The sequence below is a fragment of the Akebia trifoliata genome, chromosome 5 (assembly GCF_017979445.1).
Source record: "Akebia trifoliata isolate Shusen 1 chromosome 5, ASM1797944v1, whole genome shotgun sequence".
In the NCBI taxonomy this organism is placed as follows: domain Eukaryota; kingdom Viridiplantae; phylum Streptophyta; class Magnoliopsida; order Ranunculales; family Lardizabalaceae; genus Akebia; species Akebia trifoliata.
This window is the reverse complement of record NC_141379.1, coordinates 23,104,881-23,112,099: the sequence shown is the minus strand read 5'-3', so window position 1 is coordinate 23,112,099 and position 7,219 is coordinate 23,104,881. Positions and strand designations below refer to the sequence as shown.

Sequence of the window (7,219 nt, the reverse complement as noted above, 5' to 3'; positions counted from 1 at the left end):
AGCCCTTTGAGAAAAAACTTTGAACCAATCATCCTGCTTCAAAATTTTGGTAGAACCCTCTTCTTTGATTTACACATAATATCTCAATTAAGATAAATATTAATTAAAAAGAGTCGTGTTCGAATGACTTCAAGATTATACCTCACATCGCACATCTTACATCTTGACATGCAAGTGTGCAGGAATCATAAATGATTTTTATCGAGATATGAGTCAAAAAATATTTGTGATTTTTACATATTTTCACGTCAAGATGTACGATTGAAGTACAATCTTGAGATCACTAGTCTTATTAAAAAAGTAAGAGTGTGAAATAAATTTAAAAAAAATTACGTGTCAATTGACGAGGGAGGTTCTCAAAATTTTGACATGCCTTTTTGGGTGGTAATCTCTGACCCTATTTCTTGAAAGGAGTCGTGACAAAATACATTCTCACTGATGTGACAAGTTCGATACTGTAGATATGTATGTATGCTTCGGTTTACATAATTGCAGTTCCCCATGAAAAAGTGTCTCCCGAGGGAGCAGTGTACGCGAGGTGAAAAATCTACGTTTTCTAAACTTGTCCACGTCTGACGTGAGTCAATTGAGTATGTCAGCTGACGGGTTATTTTATAGGATTCTTCGTGAAAAACATAAAAAAATTAGCATGGCTGATTTAATTTGACTGTATTCTGAACCTATGATGAGAAAGTTCAAATACAATTTCAATCCAATTTATTATGTTTAGTGGGTCCACTACTGAGATTGCAAATGTTCCATTGGTCAGTCGGCTGAAACAGTGTCACAACTCTCAAGTGGGAAAAGGAGGTGAGGTTACCTAACTCTCCCACTTCTGTACTTTTTTTACTTTTTTTAAAAAAGATTGGAAATTTGGTATTAGTCTCCTCAAGGACATATGACCATTTAAGTGAAACCTATCGTCATGTACGACATGGCCCATCAAACCAAAATCATCTATGCCCATTTAAGTATTAATTAATAGAGTTTACAGTACCACACCTAATTTTTCCTAGAATAGTTTTAAAAAATTGGGAACAGTGTGGCAACAATGTTATAAAAGTCAATCTTCCATATCTTTCTTCCAACCAAGTAGAAATCAAAATCGAAGAAAAAGTAGATAGGGGTTTCGTTCATTAATTATAAAATGGAATAATTATCTACATTCTACCACTCAAAACACTATATGTAATTTAATTGTTTGATGCATTTAAAAAGGAAAAATGTTAGAATGGCATAAGTATTTAATTTGATTCTCACAAGTCTGACGTGAGATGTGCACATAATCATAGATGTGTTTTCACGTGATACAAATAAAAATCATCTACGATTATATATGCATCTCCATGTCAGAATTGTGAGAATCACAGTAAATCCTATGTCACCCCAGCACTACCCTTTTAAAAAAAAAGCTAATAGCCCATATCTTATTCCAACCAAACAAGCTTTAACTTTACTCAACATTATTTAAGGTCTTCGAGACTGAATGGAAGATATGACTCTAGACATAATTGTATCAAGGAGTTAAAATTAAGATCATAATTTTAAATTCTACTTTCCAATCTAATCTTCTCTGAGCACAATTTGGAGATGAGACACGTCTTTGTTGACGATTTTTAAGCTCAATCTAGATATTTAAAACAAGAATAAAAGGGCAAGAGATTTAAGCCCCAGTTTTTAGGTCTTGTCCTTGAACATCTCTTTCTTAGATAGTTTTTAAAGGGCAAACTTCCAAATCAAGGGATGAAATTAATCATTTTATCCATTGGGGCCACACATTTCAAACTATTTATAAATTCAATAATAAAAAAGTAGTTTTGATAAATAAATTGTTTTTTCAATAGATCAAAGGTTATAGTGTAAAAGCATACATAATTTTAAAAGAAGGTTAATATTTACCTGAAGAGTTGTGCTGGAGTGACACAGGATTTACTAATTCTCACAATTCTGACATGGACATGCATACATATCCGTAGATGGTTGTTATTCATATTGTGAGGAAATACATCTTATGGTTATGCGCACATCCCAGGTCAGACTTGTGAGAATCGTAGTAAATACTTTGTGTCATTTTAGCATTTTCCTTATCAGAACAATAAAAAAACAAAAATATATTTTGGAACGTGTAATTTTTAGATCTCTCACCCATGCGTTGGTATATATTCCTCATTTTTAAAATTAAACCACGATTAGGACAACAATTTAATGATAATGACCTCCACTAAGAAGAGATGCTATCTATTAAGGATTGCATTGAGTAGCCCATTTGAATTTTACTTCCAAAAATAATAAAGAAAAATAGAAGACTCTTGACTCATATAAAAATCAAAATCAAAATATATTTCCTTAACAGAAGATGACTGATTACATGGAATGAAGCAAGGGATCACTATTTAAAATCTAAGAATCAAACGGTCTATAATGTCTCTTAAGAACATCAGTCATCATCGTTGTTCTTCTCATGGCTTGACAATTGCATGCATTGCTGCTCTTGAACCCTAAATTGCAGCACAAACAAATGGATTGAGTAAAGATTGGCTGTGGTGTCGTAAACACTTGGCATGAATGTTTCTGTTGGTGCTTCGATTCAGCTGTGTTATCAACTGAAGCTGGCTCAGATTGAAATGGAAGACTTATGCAGAGGTCAAGATTGAGTTCAGGTTGTTGTAATTGTTGTTGTTGTTGTTGTTGATCTTCCTCTGTTGTGCCACTGTTGCTGTTTGTTTCTTCAACTGAATTGGTATCAGATGTCTTGTTCATGGTGTTCCCACTGTTGTTCAAGTAAGCATTGTTGTTGTTGTTGGTGGTGGTGGTGGTGTGGTGGTGATGGAACGATGAGTCTGGGGATCGAGTCCTCGGCTTAAGAGCTTTCGCTTAATGTGGGTGTTCCAGTAGTTTTTTATCTCATTATCAGTTCTTCCAGGTAATCTTCCTGCAATGAGAGACCATCTGAACAGGAAAAAAAAAAATACAAAAATACAAAAATGAGCATTGGGTTTTATCTTATAATAAAAGGGGAAATTACCAAAACAGCTATGTATTTTGCCAAATTTACTGAATCAATCATTTTGTAATATTTATGAAAATATCTATATACTAATTCAATTATTTCACTAAAACGGTTATCTGACATATGGTGTGTATGGATACTTTCATGAATTTTCAAATGAAGGCTAAGGGTGGTAAATAGAAAATGTGACTTTTGTTATCTAAGTCATTGGGTAGATAAAGTCGATCGATTTCTTAAAGAAAAATATGTATTAAAAAAAAAAAAAAAAAAGCTGATTTAATCATTCTTGAGAACATATTTTGCCGTTTATAGTAATCTTCTTTCCCTTTAGTTAGACACTTTTTTTTTTTGGTAACCTACTCCAAAAATCCACCGTGTCTGAGGTTATTGATAAATTCATTTCAAGCAAAACAAATAATAAATTTTTTTTTTTCCTTCTAATTGATTTGGAAGGTGAAACAATAGAAAAAAAAAATTAAAAATTAAGTATCTACTCAAATTGGGTGAAGAACAAGTAGCCATTGTATCACCAGAACAAAGTTTGAAGAACAGTCTTTGAAAAAATAAAAATAAAACAAAGATAGAAGGAAAGAAATGAAACGTAAGAAAGGTGGATTTTGGCAAAAGGTAGAAGAAAAGGGCATTATCGTCTTTATCTTAGCCGTTTATAAAAGACCACATTCAAGAGAGGTATCTCAATGTTCACACAAAGGTAAATAACCAAGTGATGCGTCCAAATTACAATTTCTAAAGAGAGAGAGGAAAGATGGATTACTTATTGCCGAGTAAGCTATGGAGTTTGATGATGAGTTCATCTTCATCATCAGTGAAATTGCCTCTTTTAAGGTCAGGACGAAGATAATTTATCCATCGAAGTCTACAACTCTTACCACAACGAAGCAAACCTAGAAAATAATAAACCCAAAGATCAAAAAAAAAAAAAAAACAAACAGATTTGAAAAAAAAAAAAAAAAAAAATCATACAAATCTAATAGATTAATTAAAGAATAAAAAGTACCAGCAGCTTTAGGGAGAGATCTCCAACAGCCTTCACCATGAGATTTGATGTAGTTGATGAGACGCTGGTCCTCTTCTTTGGTCCACGCACCTTTGTTTGTGTGGGCTTTGTCACAACAAGGTGAACGCCCCATCTGGTATCTGCGTATGTGAGAGAGAGAGAGAGAGAGAGATGAGGTTTGGAGAGCAATTAGAGAGGTTGTTGGTTGGTTGTGTTAGAAATAAAAGGGAGTAAAGGAAAGCGAATAGAAGATTTATTTATATGAAAGGTCCACTTGACTCGATCCTTCAGAGGGGATTTGACCGAGTTGGTGAGAAAAGACGAGTGGTTACAAATGGATTTAGTAGGTAGGTGTTGTTCTTTAACTTTTACGTGAGTTGGAGTTGTGTGGAGTTCATTTATTTCTGTTTAATTTCTTTGTAACTGCCCCCTTCCACGTTTCAGTGAATATTTTAGATAACTCTATATGTTTTCAAACTAAAGGTTAGTCCCTTCCACCTTGGTCTCCTTTGCAAGACTTTTTTACGATGCTCTAAATGCCCTTATCTTCAATCTTTAAGTCAAAAACCTTTCATAACCTTCTCCCGAAATTCAGTCATGCATCTTCTATGACCTTAGGGGGTGGAGGCTGGATTTTCTTGTAGTGGGGGCAAACTATGGTTAGTTGTATAGTGTTAAAGAATTTGAATGGTGGTAAAATTCTCTGTGCTGAAAAATATGATTAAAGGGAGGTGTGGGTGTGGAGGCAAAAATTGGAGGGAGATGAGGGTGTGGGGGCAAATGGGGAGAGGTGAGGGAATGAGGATAAATGGGACATGTAATTAATTAAAAATGTGGGGGCAATTGCCCTCACCAGCTCCACCCCTGTATGACTTCTTATGTTATTTATTTTAACTTATTCAACCTTGAATTTAATCAATCATCTTCAATGTAACTGGTCTTCAAACCATTTTACAAGACCCTTGATTTTTCTATAAAAAAAATTCTTCGTATTTTACTTTTTTGAAATCCTATTTAATTGGTTTTTATAATGTTTAAAGGTTGAAGACGATAGAATCTTATGGTTGAAATTATGCTAAAAGATTGTACCTTTGATGATAGGTTAGTGGGGAGAATGATCAAGGGGTTTTGTGATTTAATGGTTGAAGACAAGGGTTTTTAATTTATTTTAGATTAGTACTATAAAGTAGAACATGGTAAGGGGGGCATGCCATCAATTTGAAGAAATATGGGTATTTCAAAAGTGTGAGAACGTGGAAGATTATGTCTGAATCACCCCTTAGTTTTTTGTTAGGAGGTTTTCAAGTGAACAATGACCCTTTCTCAACAACACAAATCCCTTTATCATTTACGTCATGATTCACATAACATAAATCCTGAGGAATGGTTGAAGTCAAAAGGCATTGATCTTCAATGTCTAGGTTAACATGTTAGGAAAGTCGTAAAAAGTATCATTATTTACTTTATTCTTATTAATTTATAATAGAATACAATCAAGAAAATTGGGTAATTTACTAAAAGGTAGGAAGGACAAGTGGTAAAAGCTTGAGATCATATATTTTTTAAAATAAATGAATACAAATAATTGTTTTGGCAAATGATTGAAAATGAGGGTATTCAAGTCATTTTGTCATAGTCTTTTGATGAAGACCATTGTCAAGGGATCTCTCATCAACTTGAAAGTTAGGGGTATCTCAAATATTGACCAAAATATAGAGGTGTAAGACTAAATTATCCTTCTCACTTTTTCTTTTAGACTCTTGAACTAAGAGGTTAGACAAATTAATCGATGATCCCTCAATTAATCATGGAATATGATAATATTTTTATCTTTTATCTCTAAAATCATAATTTGTTTCATCAAAACTCTCAATTCGAGAGAGATTGAAGATGATAGACTTTGATAAAAAATCTAATAAAACAATTTGAATAATCTCCAAAATTTTACCAATTTTTTAAATAAAATTTTGTGAAATTTATATGAATGAACCCTCACCACCGAATAATTTTCAAATCCAAACTTCGTTGTTACTATGCTGAATAGATCATAATTAACTCTCAAATCTCACCCCAACATTTGAAAGAAAAAACAATTGACTTTTAGATCGGACCGATACTAAATGTTAGAACCATCCATTAATTTCTTGCGATCCGTATTTGTAAATCTAAAGACAATTCAATGGTTTGAACCTAAAGAGAATGCTGACCTTCAACCATGTTGAAAGCAACAGTGACCTTTCTAGAAGATTCAAGTTGTTAGAAACAATGGTAAAGCAAGAAAGTTGTTGGGTGTTAAACCAACTAGTGCCGGCCCTATTCAATTGTCATGTTGACAAGTGTCAAACAAAAGGTGGACTTATCTTATTAATTTTACAAGCATCAAGCATGTGCTGATTTAGACTTTAGAATAGAACTTTCCCAACATGAAAAAAAGTCTATATTTTGACGATCTAGACTGTTAAATTTCATAAAATTTGATGGACCAAAATGTCAAATATTTCATTGTCAATTTTTTCTTTTTATAGATCTAAATCATTAAATTAATAGAAAATAAGAGAAATTTAATGATTCTAAACTGTCAAATAGGGGATCATAAAAAATTTCAACGGTCATAAACTATTAAAATTCATTTTAAAATTTGCTGACTTTGACCCGTCAAATTTTCTTGTCAAAATTTTCAATTTTTAATTTTCACATAATGTTTTTCTCATCTTTATTTAATTTTTATTTTAACCTCAAATCTTTGAGGCTTTCCATCAGATATAGACTTGGCAAAGAATTGAGATATGAGGAAAAACATAAATTTCCTAGAGATCAAGGCTTATTTTCTAATATATATTTTATAGGGATCTGTATTAAGAATCACTTGATGTTAAGAAAGAATAGTTGTTATTTTATTTTAAAGCTTTTTGGAAGAAAAGAGATTAATTAAGAAAGATTAGAGAATCTTATGGTTTGGTGACCAACCCTTACCCCCTCAGCTTGTGGAGCAAGTGGGACTTTAATTTAATTTGCTCCACCAGAACTGCTATTCTCATTCCTTTTGGCTATTTCATTGAATTTGAGTCTATGCTTTCTCTTTGATTCTTTTGACCCGAATATCAATCTTGAATTATTCTATATATCTACAAGATTTGTTTGTTGGGTCCAAAGCATATTACAAGGAAGAAGACATAACGGAAATAAAAACC

At 32.6% G+C, this 7,219-nt stretch overlaps 1 pseudogene across 1 annotated transcript; it reads right to left on the bottom strand.

Annotated features, from left to right (window-relative positions):
• Positions 1-2,319: 2,319 nt before the first annotated feature.
• On the bottom strand, positions 2,320-4,295 carry LOC147401669 (MYB-like transcription factor 4; annotated as a pseudogene). The gene is made up of 3 exons (XR_015178633.1): positions 4,029-4,295; positions 3,786-3,915; positions 2,320-2,949 (listed from the first exon to the last, which is right to left on the bottom strand). The product of XR_015178633.1 is annotated as an MYB-like transcription factor 4 (transcript).
• Positions 4,296-7,219: the final 2,924 nt, after the last annotated feature.